Source organism: Chlorocebus sabaeus, chromosome 11, assembly GCF_047675955.1.
Source record: "Chlorocebus sabaeus isolate Y175 chromosome 11, mChlSab1.0.hap1, whole genome shotgun sequence".
Taxonomy (NCBI): Eukaryota; Metazoa; Chordata; class Mammalia; order Primates; family Cercopithecidae; genus Chlorocebus; species Chlorocebus sabaeus.
In genome coordinates this window covers 55179975-55198912 of record NC_132914.1, presented here as the reverse complement: position 1 = coordinate 55198912, position 18938 = coordinate 55179975, and the positions used below count along the sequence as shown (strand labels likewise).

General features: G+C 42.9%; 1 pseudogene; it reads left to right on the top strand.

Moving 5' to 3' along the window:
• Window positions 1-15505: 15505 nt before the first annotated feature.
• On the top strand, window positions 15506-15601 carry LOC119624091 (small nucleolar RNA U13; annotated as a pseudogene).
• Window positions 15602-18938: the final 3337 nt, after the last annotated feature.

Genomic DNA, 18938 nt, shown 5'->3' with positions numbered 1-18938 from the left:
GGGTGATAAAAATGTTCTAGAACTAATTGTAGTGCACAACTCTGTGAATATACTAAAAACCATTGAATCTACACTTTAAATTGGTGTGATAGTTAATACTATCAACTTGATTGGATTGAAGGATGCAAAGTGTTGTTCCTGGGTGTGTCTGTAAGGGTGTTACCAAAGGAGATTAATATTTGAGTCGGTGAACTAGGAGAGGCAGACCCAACCTCAATCTGAATGGGCACCATCTAATCAGCTGCCAACATGGCTGGGATAAAAGGAGAGGAATGTGGAAGGAACAGACTGACCAAGTCTTCTGGCCTCCATCTTTCTCTCATGCTGGATGCTTCCTGCCCTTGAACATTGAACTCCAAGTTCTTCAGCTTTTGGACTCTTGGATCTATGCCAGTGGTTTGCCAGGGGCTTTTGGGCCTTTGGCCACAGACCGAAGGCTGCACTGTTGGCTTCTCTACTTTTTTTTTTTTTTTTTGACATGGAATCTCGCTCTGTCACCCAGGCTGGAGTGCAGTGGCATGATCTCGGCTCACTGCAACCTCCGCCTCTCATGTTCAAGCGATTCTACTGCCTCAGCCTCCCAAGTAGCTGGGATTACAGGCACCCACCATCATGCCTGGCTAATTTTTGTATTTTTAGTAGAGATGAGGTTTCACCATGTTGCCGAGGCTGGTCTTGAACTGTTGACCTCAAGTGATCTGCCCGCCTCGGCCTCCCAAGGTGCTGGGATTACAGACTTGAGCCACCATGCCTGGCTGGCTTCCCTACTTTTGAGGTTTTGGAACTTGGACTAGCTTCCATGCTCCTCAGCCTGCAGATGGCCCACTGTTGGACTTTACCTTGTGATTGTGTGAGTCAATACTCCTTAGTAAACTCCCTTTCATATATACATCTATCCTATTAGCCCTGTCCCTCTAGAGAACCCTAATATAATGGGTAAGTTGTTTGATATGTGAATTATATATTCTTTTGTTTTTTGGAGACAGGGTCTTGCTGTGTTGCTCAGGTTGGCCTAGAACTCCTGGGCTCAAGGGATCATCCTGCATCAGCCTGCTGAGTAGCTGGGACTTAAAGTCACATGCCACTACACCAGACTTATATAAATTATATATTGATAATACTACTATTTTTTTAAAAAAATGAAAGGAACAGAGCACATAGCTTCCAACCTAGATGAGGGGGAAAAAAATAGGCAAAGGGCCAGGCGCAGTAGCTTATGTCTGTAATACCAGCACTTTGAGAGGCTGAGGCAGATAGATCACTTCCGGGTCTGTCCCACAGACCCTGGCCCGATGGATGAAATGAGTACTCAGGCAAAGGTATGCAGTGTAAGAGCAGCTAGGTAACTGCCTGGCTCTAGTGGCCAGAGAGCAGTCCTGAGAAGCTGGAGGTGCTTGCTTTTATTCAGTGCAGGCACAATGCCAAAAACCTGGAGCCAACACAACCTGTAGGTAATTAACATTTATTGTTCCCCTTTCAGGGAATGTCTGGCCTGTGGATAATCAAAGGTCAGTTCCTGGTCAACATAAGTAAACAAGACTGTTTAAGATAAATTCCCCCACACTCCCTTACACCTACTCCTTGCCTTCTGCCTGAGGGTTACAGAACAGCTGCCTTCAGCTATTCTCCCCCAGGGGTCTGCAGAACCTTCTGACCTATCAGAAAATTTGTGTCTTTTCCATATAGTTTTCCCCACAACTCTGATGATCCCCCACAGATCCCTTGAGCCAGGAGTCAAGACCAGCCTGGGCAACATAGTGAGATTCCGTCTTTACAAAAAATGTTTCAAAAATTAGCCAGGCATGTGGGTACACATCTGTGGTCCCAACTACTTGGGAGGCTGAGGTGAGGTGGGAGGATCACTTGAGCCCAGGAGGTCAAGGCTGCAGTGAGCCAAGATCATGCCATTGCACTCCAGCCTGGGTAACAGAGTGAGACCCTGTCCAAAACAAAAAACAAAAAAAAAACTAAAGAAAGAAAAAAAAGATGAAATGATTAAAACAAAACAAAATCCAGAGGGGAGACGAAAGAAACAGAAGTTGAATAAATAGAAAGCATAAAATGTTAGATATAAATGCAAATACATTTATATATATATATAATAAGTATAAATTGATTAAATTTTTTAGATAATGACATGCCACACTGGTTAAAATTTTGAAAGCACAACTATATACTATCTAGAAAACACATTTAAAATATAGGAATACAGAAACTTGAAAAGGATGGAAATATATTTAAAAACGGTAACTCAATATGAGTGGTGTAAAAATTTGAGTATAGTTGTTTGTCTCCATCAAATCTCTTGTTGAAATTTGATTGCCAGTGTGGCAATGTTTGGAGGTGGATGTAATGGGAGGTGTTTGGGTCATGGGGGCAGATCTCTCATGAATAGATTAATGAGTGGGGAGAAAGACGAGTGAGCAAGTTCTCGCTCTATTCATTCCTGCAAAAGTTGGTTGTTAAAGATAGCTTAGCACCTTCTCTCTTTCTCTCCCTGTTTCTCTCTTGATTTCCCACTGTGTGGTCTCTGCACACTCACCGACTTCCCTTCCCCTTCTGCCGTGAGTGGAAGCAGCCTGAGGCCTTCACCAGATGCAGATGCCCAATCTTAAACTCTTGAACTTTTCTAGCCATCAGAATCATGAGCCAAATCAACCTTTTTTTCTTTATAAATTACCCAGCCTCAGGTATTCCTTTATAGCAACACAAAAATGGATGAAGACAAGCTGTTATCACAATATTAACATCACACAAATTAGAGTTTATGTTAAAAATTATTAAAGATAAAAAGGTAATTTCATAATGTTTAAAGGTTCCATTTTCAGAAAGATAATTTCAAAATTGTATGCAATTATTTTTCTTATGATCTGATTCTCTCAACAATAGCAGGAATGTTTGCCTATTTGGTTCACTGCTATATTCCCTAGCAAGTAGAACAGTGTCTGGCACTCAGAAAGCTCTCTCTCTCTCAGGCTGGTCTCAAACTCCTAGGATCAAGCAATCTGCCCACGTCTTAATATACCTTTAATGAATAAATGAATAAGTAGTTCCAGTATACCTAAAATAGCGAGTGACAGAATAATGAGGTGTATATACAAATCCATAATTATGGTGGGAGACTTATAAATCAATAAGGATACAAAAGATTTGAATAGCATGATTAACATTCATGACCTAGGAGACATACAGAAAACACAGTAGCCAACAATAAAGCATGCAAATAAACATTCACAGAAATTGACATATACTGGACCACACAAGTCTCAACAAATGTAAAAGAACTCAAATCAAATAGGACAAGCTCTCTGACAATGATGTAATAAAGCCATAAATCAGTAATAAAGAGATAACTAGAATAAATGCAAATGTTTGAAAAAGAAGAAATTGCTAACAACCCTACAGTTCAAAGCAGAAATCATAATGTAATTAGAACATATGTATATAATAATGGAATAATATTCTATTGTCTGAATGTACTACAGTTTATTTTACCCATTCACCTACAGAAGGATATCTTGGTTGCATCTAAATTTTGGCAACTAAGGATAAACCTGCTACAAACACCCAAGTGCAGGTTTTTGTATGAACATAGTTTTCAACTCACTTGAAGCATGATTGCTGAATTGTATGGTATGAGTATGTTTCATTTGGTAAGAAATTGCCAAACTGTCTTTCAAAGTAGCTGTACTATTTGACATTTCCATCAACAGTGAATGAGAGTTCCTGTTGCTCCACATCTGATTTGGGCCATTCTAATAGGTGTGTAGTGGCATCTCATTGCTGTTTTAATTTTCAGCACCCTAAAGATATATGACATGGGGCATCTTTTCATATGTTTATTTGCCAGTCTGTATATCTTCTTTGGTGAGGTGTCTGTTCAGGGCTGCTGCCCATTTTTTAATTGGGTTGTTTCTTATCATTGAGTTTTAAGAGTTCTTTGTATATTTTGGATACTAGTCCCTTATCAGTTATGTCTTTTGCAAATATTTTCTCCCAGTCTGCATCTGTCTTCTCATTCTCTTGAAGGACTCGATATTTTTAAGATGACAATTCTCCTTAGATAATTTAGACAATTCTATAAAGACTGATCTGTAGATGCAATGCAATCCATACCAAAATCCCAGAAAGATCTTTTGTGAAAATTGTCATGCTTACCCTAAAATTTATATGGAAAGACAAAGATCCCATAACAGCCAAAATAAATTTGAAAAAGAAGAAATTCAGATGATCTACCTCATCCCATTTCACAGCTTAGTATAAAGCCTCAATAATAAAAGACTGCAGTACTGGGGTAAAACTAGGCATATAGATTAATGAAACAAATTTGAGAGTCTGGACATAAACCATTATACTTCTGGTCAATTGATTTTTGACAAAGTTGCCAAGGCAATTCAATAGTGGAAAGGGTGGTCTAATCAAGAAATGGTGCTAAGACCACTGCATATCCATAAATAAAATATAGACCCTTGTCACACACAAAATTAACTCATAATGGATCACACACCTAAATTGTATTAGTCTGTTTTCACACTGCTGATAAAGACCTACCTGAGACTGGGTAATTTATAAAGAAAAAGAGGTTTAATGGACTCAGTTCCACGTGGCTGGGGAGGCCTCACAATCATGATGGAAGGTGAAAGGCACGTCTCACATGGTGGCAGGCAAAGAGGAAATGAGAGAGCCAAGTGAAAGGGGCTTTCCCTTATAAAATCATCAGATCTCATGAGATTTATTCACTACCAGGAGAATAGTATGGGGAAACCACCCCCATGATTCAATTATCTCCCACCGGGTCCCTCCCAAAACACATGAGAATTATGGGAGCTACTGTGAGATTTGGGTGGGAACACAGCCAAACCACATAATAAATGTAAAAGCTAAAACTATAAAACTTCTAGGAAAAATTCTTTGTGCCTTGGCTGAGGCAAAGCATTCTTAGATATAACACTAAAACATGACCCATAAAATTAAAAATGAATAAATTGAACTATATAAAAAATTTAAAATTTGCACAGACCAGTTCTCTGGGCGCATGAACCCACCCAGTTCTTCCCTGTTTCTTGCTTGTAAGAATAACTTGGAATATGCTGGGAATGTAACATCCTCAAGAATAACTTGGAATGTACTGGAATGTAACATCCTGAGACAAGGAGGAACTGCCTGAAACAGCCCAGGCCTTGTTCCTGTCCCTCCTGGGGAATGGAACATCTTGAGTAGGGAGGAACTGCCTGGAATAGCCCAAGAGTTGTTCCTGTCTCCCCTGGAAGCAGTACATTTTTGAAAGTATTGCCCAGCAAGACATATGACCATGAGATATGTAACACAGAGCTACCTTTTGGGGTCCCTCAGCTGTGGTACAAGTGGGGCACATGCAGCAGACTATATCTGCCCCAGGCAGCTTTCTTGAGGCTTGGCATATCAGCTCATAGTGGACCCCAGGCTTCTGCCGTTCCTTGCTGCCTATCTGTGAGGAGTAATTCTGCATCATGTAACTTGCATATAAGTGCATTCTGCCTCACCAGACTGACACAAGTTGGTAAGCAGTGCACAGTGAACCTGCTTCACAAAACTGGCACAGTGAGCAGCATCTGGTCTGACAAAACCATGGATTATTGTCAACATGGGAGGGGCGATACTCCCCAGTACCTGGCCCAGGGTGGAGAGGTCAGCTTGGGGGTTCAGGAGCTGAAAATACAAATGGATGATTTATGGGAAAGGAAGAGTGATGAGCAGGACATAGATTGCTAACCCTGCCCCAGCCCCACAGATGTGAGTGAGCTGGCTTCATGGATTGAAGCAAAGAAAGAGCAATGTTGTGTCAATCAAGAAAAATGACAAAACAAGTGTCAATCATTTTAGGAGGTTTATTTGCCAAAGTTAAAGACGTGTGCCCGTGACACAGTCTCAGGACGTCCTGACGACACGTACCCAAGGTGGCTGGGGCACAGCTTGGCTTTATACATTTCAGGGAGACATGAGATATCAATCAATATATGTAAGAAGTACATTGGTTCTGTCAAGAAAGGTGGGACAACTCAAAGCAAGCGGGGGGCTTCCAGGTCATAGGTAGGTGAGAGATAAATTGTTGCATTCTTTGAGTTTCTGATGAGCCTTTCCAAAGGAGGCAATCAGAATATGCACTTATCTCAGCGAGCAGAGGGGTGACTTTGAATAGAATGGGAGGCAGGTTTGTCCCGAGCAGTTCCCAGCTTGACTTTTCCCTTAGCTTAGTAATTTTGGGGTCCCAAGATTTTCCTTTCACAGTGGCAACAGGGAAACAAAATGCAAGATCCTCTGGTTGTTGAGCACTTACGTGATCCCTCATTCCCTGGGCCAGAGTTTGGGAAGTGGCTACTCAGATGGACCCTGAGGTACTTGACTGGGTACAAGAAAGAGGTACTCAGGTGACCCCTGAGGCATCCGAGGGGAACCAGTGGTCCTTCACAGAAAGCGAGACTCACTATCTAAAGGTCAGATGTGGAGCGGTATGCCCCTCACACCTGAAAATTCGAGCTATAACAGTGGGGCAAATTCACTCCTACCTGCCACCTAGCTACTCAAGCCCCGATGGGTTATTCAACAAAAGCAGTGCTGCATACTAAAAGGAGAACAGGAGATCACTTGGTTAATTCAAAACTTTCTTACAAACCACCCCGTGATAATGTAACAGACCAGTTTGACTGGGCAAAAAAGGCTGTCCAGGCATGGAAACTAACAATGGACTGTAAGAGGCAGAATGCCAAGGCCACCTGTGCTAAAAGTCAAAAAAAGTATTCCAGGAAGGTAGAAACAGATGATGAAGGAAAAGATGACTAAGACTCCAAATGACCTGCAGAAACAGCGCCGTTCAGCAGGACTGCTCATGAATTTGGTGGCCGTTAAAAAAAAAAAAAAAAAAAAAAAGCTGTGTTAGAAACCCTAAAACACCCACCCACCCAAAGAGCCTAAGAATAGTTCCAGTATGGCCGGGCGCGGTGGCTCAAGCCTGTAATATCAGCACTTTGGGAGGCCGAGACGCGTGGATCACGAGGTCTGGAGATCAAGACCATCCTGGCTAACCCAGTGAAACCCCGTCTCTACTAAAAAATACAAAAAACTAAGGCTGGGCGCGGTGGCTCAAGCCTGTAATCCCAGCACTTTGGGAGGCCGAGACGGGCGGATCACGAGGTCTGGAGATCGAGACCATCCTGGCTAACCCAGTGAAACCCCGTCTCTATTAAAAAAAAAAAAAATGCAAAAAACTAGTTGGGTGAGGTGGTGGGCACCTGTAGTCCCAGCTACTCGGGAGGCTGAGGCAGGAGAATGGCGTGAACCCGGGAGGCAGAGCTTGCAGTGAGCCGAGATCACGCCACTGCACTCCAGCCTGGGCGACAGAGTGAGACTCTGTCTCAAAAAAAAAAATTTAAAAATAAATAAAAAATAAAAAAAACTAGCCGGGCGAGGTGGCAGGCGCCTGTAGTACCAGCTACTCGGGAGGCTGAGGCAGAAGAATGGCATAAACCCGGGAGGCGGAGCTTGCAGTGAGCTGAGATCCGGCCACTGCACTCCAGCCTGGGCGACAGAACAAGACTCCGTCTCAAAAAAAAAAAAAAAAAAAAAAAAAGAATAGTTCCAGTGACATTCCACCTTCTTCTATTTAGTCACTCTTGGTAATCCACCACCATGCTTCAGGACTTAACCCCACCAAAATTTTAAGCGCTGATAGGTTTCTGTGTAAAACTCTTGCTATAACATGGATAGCTGTGATTGGTAAGTCAACCGTCCATGGCTACCAGTTACACCAAGATTGGAACAGCATTTTTTACTTTTCGCACAACAACAACAAAAAATCTTGTAAATAAAATCTTAACATTAAAAAAAAGTATCCATGCTGGGTGCAGTGGCTCATATCTGTAATCCCAGCACTTTGGGAGGCCGAGGCATGAGGATTGCCTGAGCCCAGGAGTTTGAGACCAGCTGGGCAACATTTTTGTATCTACAAAAAAATACAAAAAATTAGCTGGACATGGTGGCATGTCCTAGCTACTTAGGAGGCCGAGGTGGGAGGATCGCCTGAGCCAGGGAGGTCAATGCTACAGTGACACCACTGCACTCCAGCCTGGGTGACAGAGCCAGATCCTGTCTTTAAAAAAAAAAAAAAAAGTATCCCAGATACTGTCAAGCAAAAATGTTTAACCCTGACAGTACCCACTAATAAAAAGGAGCCCCAACAGCTGGTAGGCCTCTTTGAGTACCAAAGACAGTATGTACCCCACCCAGGTGTTCTCTTGGCCTTTTTAGTCAAGGTCATCAGCAAAGCGGCCAACTTTGAAAAGAGTTCTTTGCAGTAATAGGCCTTGGAAGACTTTCAGGAAGCCATGGCCCAGTAACTGCCTTTAAAACCTTTAAAGGCACTTGCCTGAGAGGGTATGCCCCCTCACACCTGAAAATTCGAGCTATAACAGTGGGGCAAATTCACTCCTACCTGCCACCCAGCTACCCAAGCCCCAATGGGTTATTCAACAAAAGCAGTGCTGCACTAAAACCTTTAAAGGCAATACCTGCTAGTCTGATGGAATTTCAGGTATCCCAACCTCCATACACACTGATTAGAGTCTGTGGCAACAGCAAACTGCCACTGGGGTGCACCAGCCTCACAGATTTTGGACATGTAACTTGCTTGAAACAGCATGAGACATAACCATTTTAAATGGCAACTCCATACTTGCTTCTGGGCCCTGGTGGAAACAGCATCTTACAGCTGGAGTGTCACATGTTGATGCTGTGACCTGAATTGCCAGTTATCACTTGGGTGCTTAGAAATCCCACCAATAAAACTGGATAGGTTCAACAGAGTGCAATTATCAAATGGAAATGGTACATTCAAGATAGGGCCCAGCCAGGACCCCAAGGGACCAGTAAGCTTCAGGGACAAATGGCCAGCTTACCACAAGGGACCAAGTGACCTGTAAAGGATGCTTTGGCTCATTCTGTGGCTATCTGTAGCCCAAGACTCAGACGTCAGAGACATGCCTAGTGCTGGCATGGCATGTTTTACTGATGGCTCTGTGAAACAACAAGCAGATGGGATCCACCAGGCTGCAGCAGCCATCCATTCATTTTCACTGATTCAAGGGCCATTGCCAACAGCCTAGCCACCTGGTCAGGAGAATGGCAACTAGGAGACCGGACTGTTAAAGGAACCCCTGTGTAGGGACAAGGACTTGCTGCCTGAAAGAGACAAATATACATCACTCATGTGGATGCTGGGTCTAACATGACCACCCTCCACCCTTGAGAGGAACTGATGTCATGTTTTTGGATGCCCTATGGGACTTTACTCTGACCAAGAAACATGCTTCACTGACCAAGCAACTTGCCAGCGAGCACTCTCTCATTAAATACATACACCTCATCATCCTTTGAATGAAGACTTTTAATGATGAGACACCCAGCTCACACAACAACTGAAGAAAGACATCAAGCTGGCCTGCTAATGGGATGGCACCTCTGTCTGACTAGGGCAGCATTGACACTAAACTGTGCACTCCAGTGCAAGGGAAACAGCACCATGGTGCGTGTTGAGAGACACTGAGTTTAGTAGGGGTGTTGGTGGACCAGGCAGCCACCTGCTAGGCTACACCTTTGAAATCCCCATCTTAGTGTTCCCAGATATTCTTTTTCCTTTTTCCCTTTAGAGTTCACACCTTGGGGGTGGTTTGCACTTCAGGCTGCCATAGTAGCCCAGAGAAGGCACCCCAACTCTAATCTGGAGGTGAGGCTTCACTGAGTGACTCCACTCTTTGTGATCCCACAGAAGTGGGGAATGGGACCCAGAAATACCAGGGTGCTAGGTCCCTCAAGCTGTGCCGGGGATGCCTGATTCTTCCATTCAGGTGAGCAACATGTTCAAACATGTCAAGTTTGTATAGGATGTGACCTCCCTTCCTGGACTGGACAACTAAGGCAGAAAGGTCTGAGTCAAGCAATGAGGGCAACGGGTGCCCATAACGGTTAACAGCCTCAGGAAGAGATAGACAGATGGAGTTGCTACACTAACCCAGGTGAAGCCCGTCTGATAGGTAGGGAATGCGTGAGACCCCAAGGATGGAGGGTGGGGCACTAACCTGTCCATCTGCTTTTTTCACAAGAAAATGGCAGCAGAGGTCTGGAAACGAAAAAACTTTTGTTAGGCTCTCCCAAACTGTGGCCACAAAGGATAACCTGAAGCAGCGCTGGATCTGCCACCCTAGACCTCATTTTGCTGCTGACCAGAATGACCTTCTTGTCCTGCAAGCAGTAAACCACACCAGCATTCCCAATGCCACAGTGCACACCAGCACACCAGCAGAATGCGAGCTCAGGCTTACTGAGCATCTAGCGCCCTCTGTGTGGCAGGGAGGTGGAAATGGCCTGTTTTAACTGACTCTGGCAGAGTGTCACAACCACAACTAACAAAACTTTGATGGACTGGAACTTTATTGTACCAAGGTCTTTTGATTACATGAATGAGAAGTGTCCCAAAGGCAACAACAAAAACGTCTGGACTAATGCTAATCCTCTGAGTAGGGGCTTCATGAACAATATTATATGGGGGAAACTGAGCTCAGGCAACCATTCCATCAATAAGACTTGCTTGGCAGACACCATGTATCCATACATATATAGAATATATATGGTAAACTAGAAGAAAAAGAAAGGCAATATTTAAAACCCTGGATAGTAGCAACTGGTGGGGGAGGAAAAGGGTTGTAATAGGGAGAGTCATTTAGGAGCTTTAAAGCAATGGTTCTCAAACTTCTTAGTCCCAGGACTCCTTTACATACTTAAAAATTATAGGCCAGACATGGTGGCTCACGCCTGTAATCCCAGCACTTTGGGAGGCCGAGGTGGGTAGATCACCTGAGGTCGGGAGTTCGAGACCAGTCTGACCAACATGGAGAGAAAACCTGTCTCTACTAAAAATACAAAATTAGCCAGGCGTGGTGGTGGGCGCCTATAATCCCATCTATTCAGGAGGCTGAGGCAGGAGAATTGCTTGAACCTGGGAGGTGGAGTTTGCGGTGAGCCAAGATCGCGCCATTGCACTCCAGCCTGGGCAACAAGAGCAAAACTCCATCTAAAAAAAAAAAAAAAAAAAACAATTATCGGGAACTACAAAGGGCATTAGTTTTTGTGGGCTAATATCTTTTTTTTTTTTTTTGAGACAGAGTCTCGCTTTCGCCCAGGCTGGAGTGCAGTGGCACAATCTCAGCTCACTGCAACCTCTGCCTCCTGGGTTCAAGCAATTCTCATACCTTAGCCTCCCAAGTAGCTGGGATTACTAGCATGTGCTACCTCTCCTGGCTAATTTTTGTATTTTTTTCAGTAGAGATGGAGTTTCACCATGTTGGCCAGGCTGGTCTCAAACTCCTGACCTCAAGTGATTTGCCCACTTCAGCCTCCCAGAGTGCCAGGATTACAGGTGTAAGACACAGCACCTGGCCTTGTGGGTTAATATCTATTGATATTTACCATATTAGAAATTGAGGCTGGACAAGGTGGCTCACACCTATAATCCTGGCACTTTGGGAGGCCAAAGTGGGAGGATCACTTGAGCCCAGGAGTTTGAGACCAGCCTGGGCAACACAGCAAGACCAAATCTCTAAAAACAAAAAAAAAAGCAAAAACAAAAAAAAATTTTTTTGAGATTGAGTCTCACTCTGTTGCCCAGGTTAGAGTACCGTGGTACAATCTCAGCCCACTGCAACCTCCACCCCCCAGGTTCAAGTGATTCTCTTGCCTCAGCCTCCTGAGTAGCTGGGATTACAGGGGCACATCACCATGCCTGGCTAATTTTTGTATTTTTATTAAAGACAAGGTTTCACCATGTTGGCCAGGCTGGTCTCGAACTCCTGACCTCAGCCGATCCACCTGTCTTGACCCCCCAAAGTGCTGAGATTATAGGCATGAGCCACCATGCTCGGCCAAATTTTTTTTTTTAATTAGTCAGGTGTGATAGCATGCACCTGTGGTTCCAGCTACTCAGCAGGCTGAGAGGGAAGGATCATTTGAGCCCAGTTCTGGGCTGCAGTGAGCTATGATTTCACTGCTGCACTTGTCTGGGTGACAGAAACCCTGTCTCAAAAAAAAAAAAAGAAGAAGAAAAGAAATTAAAACAGAAAAACTGTAAATGTGTACTTATAAATTCATGTTAAATAATGATAAAACCACTAATTTTAACATAAATATATATTTTTAAACTATTATATTTTCTAAAACAAAAAATAGTGAGAAGAGACATTGTTTTAAACTTTTGCAAATCTCTTTAGTGTGTGAGTTAATAATTTAAAAACAGCTGAACTCTCATATCTATTTCTCCATTCAATATATTTGCTTTTCTGTGTTTTTTGTTAGTTTTTTGGGGTTTTGGGTTTTTTTGAGACGGAGTTTCACTCTGTCGCCAGGCTGGAATGCAGTGGCGTGGTCTCGGTTCACTGCAACCTCCACCTCCCAGGTTCCAGCAATTCTCCTGCCTCAGCCTCCCAAGTAGCTGGGACTACAGGCGCGTGCCACCATACCCAGCTGATTTTGATATTTTTAGTAGAAATGGGGTTTCACCATGTTGGTCAGGATGGTCTCACTATCTTGACTTTGTGATCCACCCGCCTCGGCCTCCCAAAGTGCTGGGATTACAGGCATGAGCCACCGTGTCTGGCCTGTTTAGTTTTGAGATGGAGTCTCTGTTGCCTGGGCTGGAGTGCAGTAGTGCCATTATGGCTCACTGCAGCCTCAGCCTCCAGGTTCAAGTGATCCTCCCACCTCAGCCCCCTGAATAGCTAGGACTACAGGTGTGCACCACTACAGCTGGCTAATTTTTTTTTGTATTTTTTGTAGAGATGGGGTTTTACCATGTTGTTCAGGCTGGTCTTGAACTCCTGGGCTCAAGTGATCCACCCAGCTCAGCCTCCCAAAGCATTGGGATTATAGGCGTGAGCCACCACCCCCGGCCTCCATTCAATATACATTCAATATATTTGTGATACGTTATTTTGGCTAAACTATATGAAGAATTCTGAGCCACTGTACCTGTAGTCCAAGCTACTCCAGAGGCCGAAGCAGTAGGATCACTTGAGCCCAGGAGTTTGAGGCCAGCCTAGGCAATATTGTGAGACTCCATGTTTAAAAAAACAAAAAACAAGAACTCTAGCTATGTAGTTGTATAATGCAGGGTTTAGTTGCCTTTTCAGACAATTATGGACAATCTTTGTTTATTTTGCACCACACTCAACAAATAGTCCTTCCTCCCTCCATCTCTCTCTCTCTCTTTCTCTCTTTCTTCTCTCTTTCTTACTTTTTTTTTTTTCTCTTGAGACAGGACCTTGCTCTGACACCCAGGCTGGAGTGCAGTGGTACAATCATAGCTCACTGCAGCCTTGACCTCCTGAGCTCAAGTGATCCTTCCACCTCCGCCTCCTAAGTACTTGGGACTACAAGGAGGTGCCATCACACCTGACTAAATTAAAAAAGAAAAAGAAAATTGTAGAGACAGCAACTCCCAATGTTGCCCAGGCTGAAATATTTGTTTCCTAAAGGTTAGCTGCAACTTAAACTCTGAAACCATATCAATAAGCCTTTTCTGCTCCGGGTTATATGAAAATCTATCTTGCACTTTGATTGGATTTTTTTACCCGTGCATGATTTTGTATCATCAACGAATTGGTCATTTGGAAAACATTGGTTCACTGAGCTATGCAGAGCTTCCAAATGTTGCCACATTTCACTATACAACGTTTAAAAAATAACATTCATTAATATCACCACCAATCTCATCAGAAAAGTCTTTAAGTATTGGGAAACTGTCAAGCTCGGGTGGCAGGTACAAAATTCTATTTTTGGCTTGAAAGTTCTAACTTTATCATTGCCAACAAATAATGTTAAGTTGTTTTCCTTGAAGTGACAGGCTTACTTTGTTTATTTTTGTAAAACTGTCTGCCAAATACTCAAGACTCAATAAACATAGTTCATTATACTTTCAAGTAAAAAATGTGTTCACTGAAAAAAATTGGCTAGTTCAGCTTGTGTCTAAATAACACAAGGGCTTTTCTTCCAAACAACCAGACTTTGGTAGGGCGCAAAAGCACTTTATGCATACTTCCCATTTTGTTAGGCAGAATTTTCAAAAGATGTTCACTGAAGGGTTGAGATTTAACAAAATTAATACTTTTCACAGCTTCACAAAGGATACTCTTTGTTTTTGTTTCTTTTTTGTCTTTGTTGTTGTTGTTTTGAAATGGAGTCTCGCTCTGTCGCCCAGGCTGGAGTGCAGTGGTGTGATCTAGGCTTACTGCAACCTCCACCTCCCAGATTCAAGTGATTCTCGTGCCTCAGCCTCCCAAGCAACTGGGACTCTGTCTCACAAAACAAACAAACAAACAAACAAAAAAGAGACAAGTACTGTTTTATTTGTTTGTTTGCTTGTTTTCTAATAGAGAAAGGATTTTCCTGTTTTGCCTAGGCTGATATCAAACTTCTGGGCTCAAGGTATCCTCCTGCCTTTACCTCCCCAAGTGTTGGGATTACAGGCATGAGCCCCACTTTTTTTTTTTTTTTTTTGAGGTGGAGTTTTGCCCTTGTCACCCAGGCTGGAGTGCAATGGCGCGATCTTGGCACACTGCAACCTCTGCCTCCCAGGTTCAAGTGATTCTTCTGCCTCAGCCTCCCGACTACAGGGGCCTGCCACCACACCTGGCTAATTTTTTTGTATTTTTAGTAGAGATGGGGTTTCACCACGTTGGCCAGGCTGGTCTCAAACTCCTGACCTCAGGTGATCCGCCTGCCTCGGCCTGCCAAAGTGCTGGGATTACAGGCGTGAGCCACTATGTCCATTTTTTTGTTCGTTTGTTTGTTTGTTTGTTTTTAAAGAGACAGAGTCTCGCTCTGTCATCCAGGCTGAAGTGCAGTGGCGTGATCTCGGCTCACTGCAGCCTCGGCCTCCAGAGCTTAAAGAGATCCTCCCACCTCAGCTTCCTGAGAAGCCGGGACTACAGGCGTGCATCACCCCACCGGGCTAATTTTTGGGGATTTGTGTGTATGTGTGGAAACGGGGTTTCACCATGTTGTCCAGGCTGGTCTCAAACTCCTGGGCTCAAGCAGTCCACCTGCCTTGGCCTCCCAAAGTGCTGTGATTACAGGCGTGAGTCACCTCGCCCAGCCATATTTTTTAATAAAAAAGAAGATGGTGCTTTAGGAGGCCAAGGTGGGACGATCACTGAAAGCCAGGACTTTGAGAGCAGCATGGGCAACATAACAAGACTCTGTCTCTACAAAAAATTTTAAAAATTAGCCAGGCATGATGGCACACTCCTGTAGTCCTAGATACTCAGGAGGCTGTGGCAGGAGGATTGCTTGAGCCCAGAGTGAAAATGTCTCTCAAGAAAAGAAAATGGAAAAAGTGCCAAGAAAACACCAATAATATGATATAATAATATTAGCAAAAAAGTGAAAATATGTAGTAATAACAGCAATAATAATAGCACACACAATCCTTTTGTGGGTCATACCCATGATGATTGGGTGTTCATGCACAAATATGAGATGTGCCACCTTTTTACAATGTTGGCACATTACCTGTCTGATGACGACAATGACAAAGAAGAAGGAGAAGGAGGAGAAGAGAAGGAGAAGGAGAGGAAGAGGGAGAGAAAGAGAAAAAGGAGGGCAGGCACTTTTTTTTTTTTTTGAGACGGAGTCTAGCACTGTCACCCAGGCTGGAGTGCAATGTCGCCATCTCGGCTCAATGCAACCTCCGCCTCCCAGGTTCAAGTGATTCTCCTGCCTCAGCCTCCCAAGTAGCTGGGATTACAGGTGTCCACCACCATGCCCAGCTAATTTTTTGTATTTTTAGTGGAGACTGGGTTTCACTGTGTTGGCCAGGCTGGTCTCGAACTCCTGACTTTGTGACCCGCCCACCTCGGCCTCCCAAAGTGTTGGGATTACAGGCTTGAGCCACTGTGCTTGGCCTGGGCAGGCACTTTTAAAGCATTTTAATTATGGTACATCTACATGACAGAATACTAGGCAACCTTAAAAATATGGTGGCAATACCTGGCGAGAGTGTAAATTGGTATAACCTTTCTGGAGGACAATTTAGGATTAACTATCCAAATTTAATATGTATATAGTCCTTTCATTTAAAAATCCCACTGCTAGGAATTTATCTTAAGGACATTGTAATAAGTGTAATTAATAAATAAATTATAAGGTGATATGATGTATAAATTCAGAGTAATGTAATATATTCTATATCCTGAATTATTTTCTGAGATGTGTTGGATGGGGTGAGAAGGAGCAATTTGTAAGTAAACATGTTACCTTAAACTTATAAACACATATACAGGTCCACTAGGCTGTATCACACTCAAAAATAAGCAGGTATTGTTTACATTGCTTCACCACTAATAAGCACTTATTGTGTGCTTATGATGTAGACAACCTGAAATTGTAAATGTATTATGTAAAATATAATTTGTAAAAAAGCGACATCTGTTACATACACCCTTGTATAATAGGAATGTGAAAAGTGTGAACCCTGAAAATCTGAGACAGGTCTCAGTTAATTTAGGAAGTTTATTTTGCCAAGGTTGAGGATGCGTGCCTGTGGCACAACCTGAGGAGGTCCTGACGACATGTGCCCAAAGTAGTCAGAGCACAGTTTGGTTTTATACATTTAGGGACACATGAGACATCATTAACATATGTAAGATGAACACTGATTCGGTCTGGAAAGGCTGGGCAACTCAAAGCAGGGAAGGGGCTTCCAGGTCGTAAGTAAATAAGAGACAAATGGTTGTATTCTTCTGAGTTTCTGGTTAGCCTCTCTGAAAGAGGCAATCAGATATGCATTTATCTCAGTGAGCAGAGGGGTGACTTTGAATAGAATGGGAGGCAGGTTTGCCCTAATAAAAGAAAAACTTCAGCCGAATTAAATTTAAAGGAGCTTGATTGAGCAATGAAGTATTCGTAAGCCAGGCAGCCCCCAGAATCAGAGCAGGTTCACAGACTTCAGGAGTGCCTCCTGGTCAGAACAAATTTATACACAAAAAAGTTAAAGTGACATACAGGAATCGGAAGTGAGGTACAGAAACAGTGAGATTGGTTATAGCTCCGTGTTTGCCTTACTTGAACGCAGTTTGAACACTCAACAGTCTATGAGTGGTTGAAGTATGGCTGCTGGGATTGACCAACACTCGGCTATTGTTATGGGTACATACTATTAAGTTAGGTTTTCAATTTTGCCTGACTATTAAGCTAAGTTACAGTTCATCCACAAGGTCTCAAATATGGAAGTACGGAGTCCTTCTCAGGCCATATTTAGTTTGCTTTAACAATTCTCCCATTTTGGTCATTTTCTCAATTTTGAGAGATTGACCAAAACCTTAGTCATTGATGTTACTATCACTGTTGTAAATGTACTTTAAACCTTTGGTATTTAACAAACCTTTCAAAATCAAGCTCTAGATTATCATGCTAAATCAGCCAACATTAAGATTGTTTTGAAACCCACTGGGAAACAGTAGAACAGTGGGTTTTGCAAGGAGAGAATAAACACTGAGCAGAGGGTATCTCCTTACATTGGAACATCTATTTACAGGAGAAAAACAAAACCTGATCTTTTCTAAGATCTATGTGTTTTCTTAAAGCCTTAGTTTGATTATGTCACATTTAGCACAAGTGACTCCATTTTAGTTTCATTTGGTTTGTTAGGGCCTAGTGCATGAGCTCAGTCCAAAATAATGGCCTCCCATAATTTTGTTTAAAAAAATTCCCCTTTTCTGGCCAGGTTCTCACTTAGGTGAGAGTGTGACCAAAACTTAGGGCCTTAGCACCACTCTCAGTTACCATCGTTTTAGGTTTCCAGTCTCAGCGTGTCATTCATACGTTATGGTATCCTCATGGTTGCACATTTCTTTCAGCTTTTGTCATTCCAGTTGAAGAGAGACCATTTGACATTCTAGAGATGGCTGCATGCAAACATTTAAAACCTTTAAGAGAATACAGCACACCAGGGAGACTGTTAGTATGACTATGGGGAGGATAATACCAAGAGTTTGGAGTATGCTCCTTACCCAGGGTCCCCATAAACCAAACCACCTAAAATTAAATAGATTAAAGAATGAACTAGCTAGAGTCTACTCACTTGACTAAGTGGTCTTTTCGTTAATCCCCTACAACTGAATTTTTATAATTTACACTTGATATATTTCTCCATAGGCCACAAATGTCAGCAGCTGCACAGGTACTTTTCTGTTTAACCAATTCTATTATTTAGCATAACTTTAAAGTAGAATTTGCTGTAGAGCCTATTATGAGGGAGACATTTCTAATTATTGCCTCTTTTATTCTAAGCCATGGAAAAAGGACCGAACAAATGATGTCCTTCTAGAAGAGTGAAGGCCTCCTGTCAATGTTCTCTTTAATCCATGATGTGGGTTAAGAGGAGTTTTGACTGATTTAGAGGCAACGTATGTATCACTAAAGTTTCTCACCTACACTGGGCCTTCATCTTTTGTCTGTTAAAGTTATTCATGTATAAGGCTGGCTGCAAAATCCTTCACAAAGAAAAACGTACCCTATAAGAGCACATAATGGGCCCCCTTTTCATTTCTATTGTTCATAGAGGCATAAACAAGGAAAACATATTCAAAGATAAGAGTCTCATGATAATAGAAGTTTTGATCTGTGATCTTTCAGAAAAGCTGTTCACATCAAGGATGCCATCTTCTTCTGGGGAGAAACTTTCCTGATTAGTTTTACCTTAAGGATTCCAAGAGGTGTACAGTTCCAGGAGTGTGAGGGACCCTTCTCAGTTGTGAGATTATAAACCCAAGGTTCCAGGCTCCAAAGTTTTTCTGTAGTGTGGATGGCAAGGACGGTCTTTCTCTGATGTTCTCAGAAGATCAGGTCTTCGGGTTCTA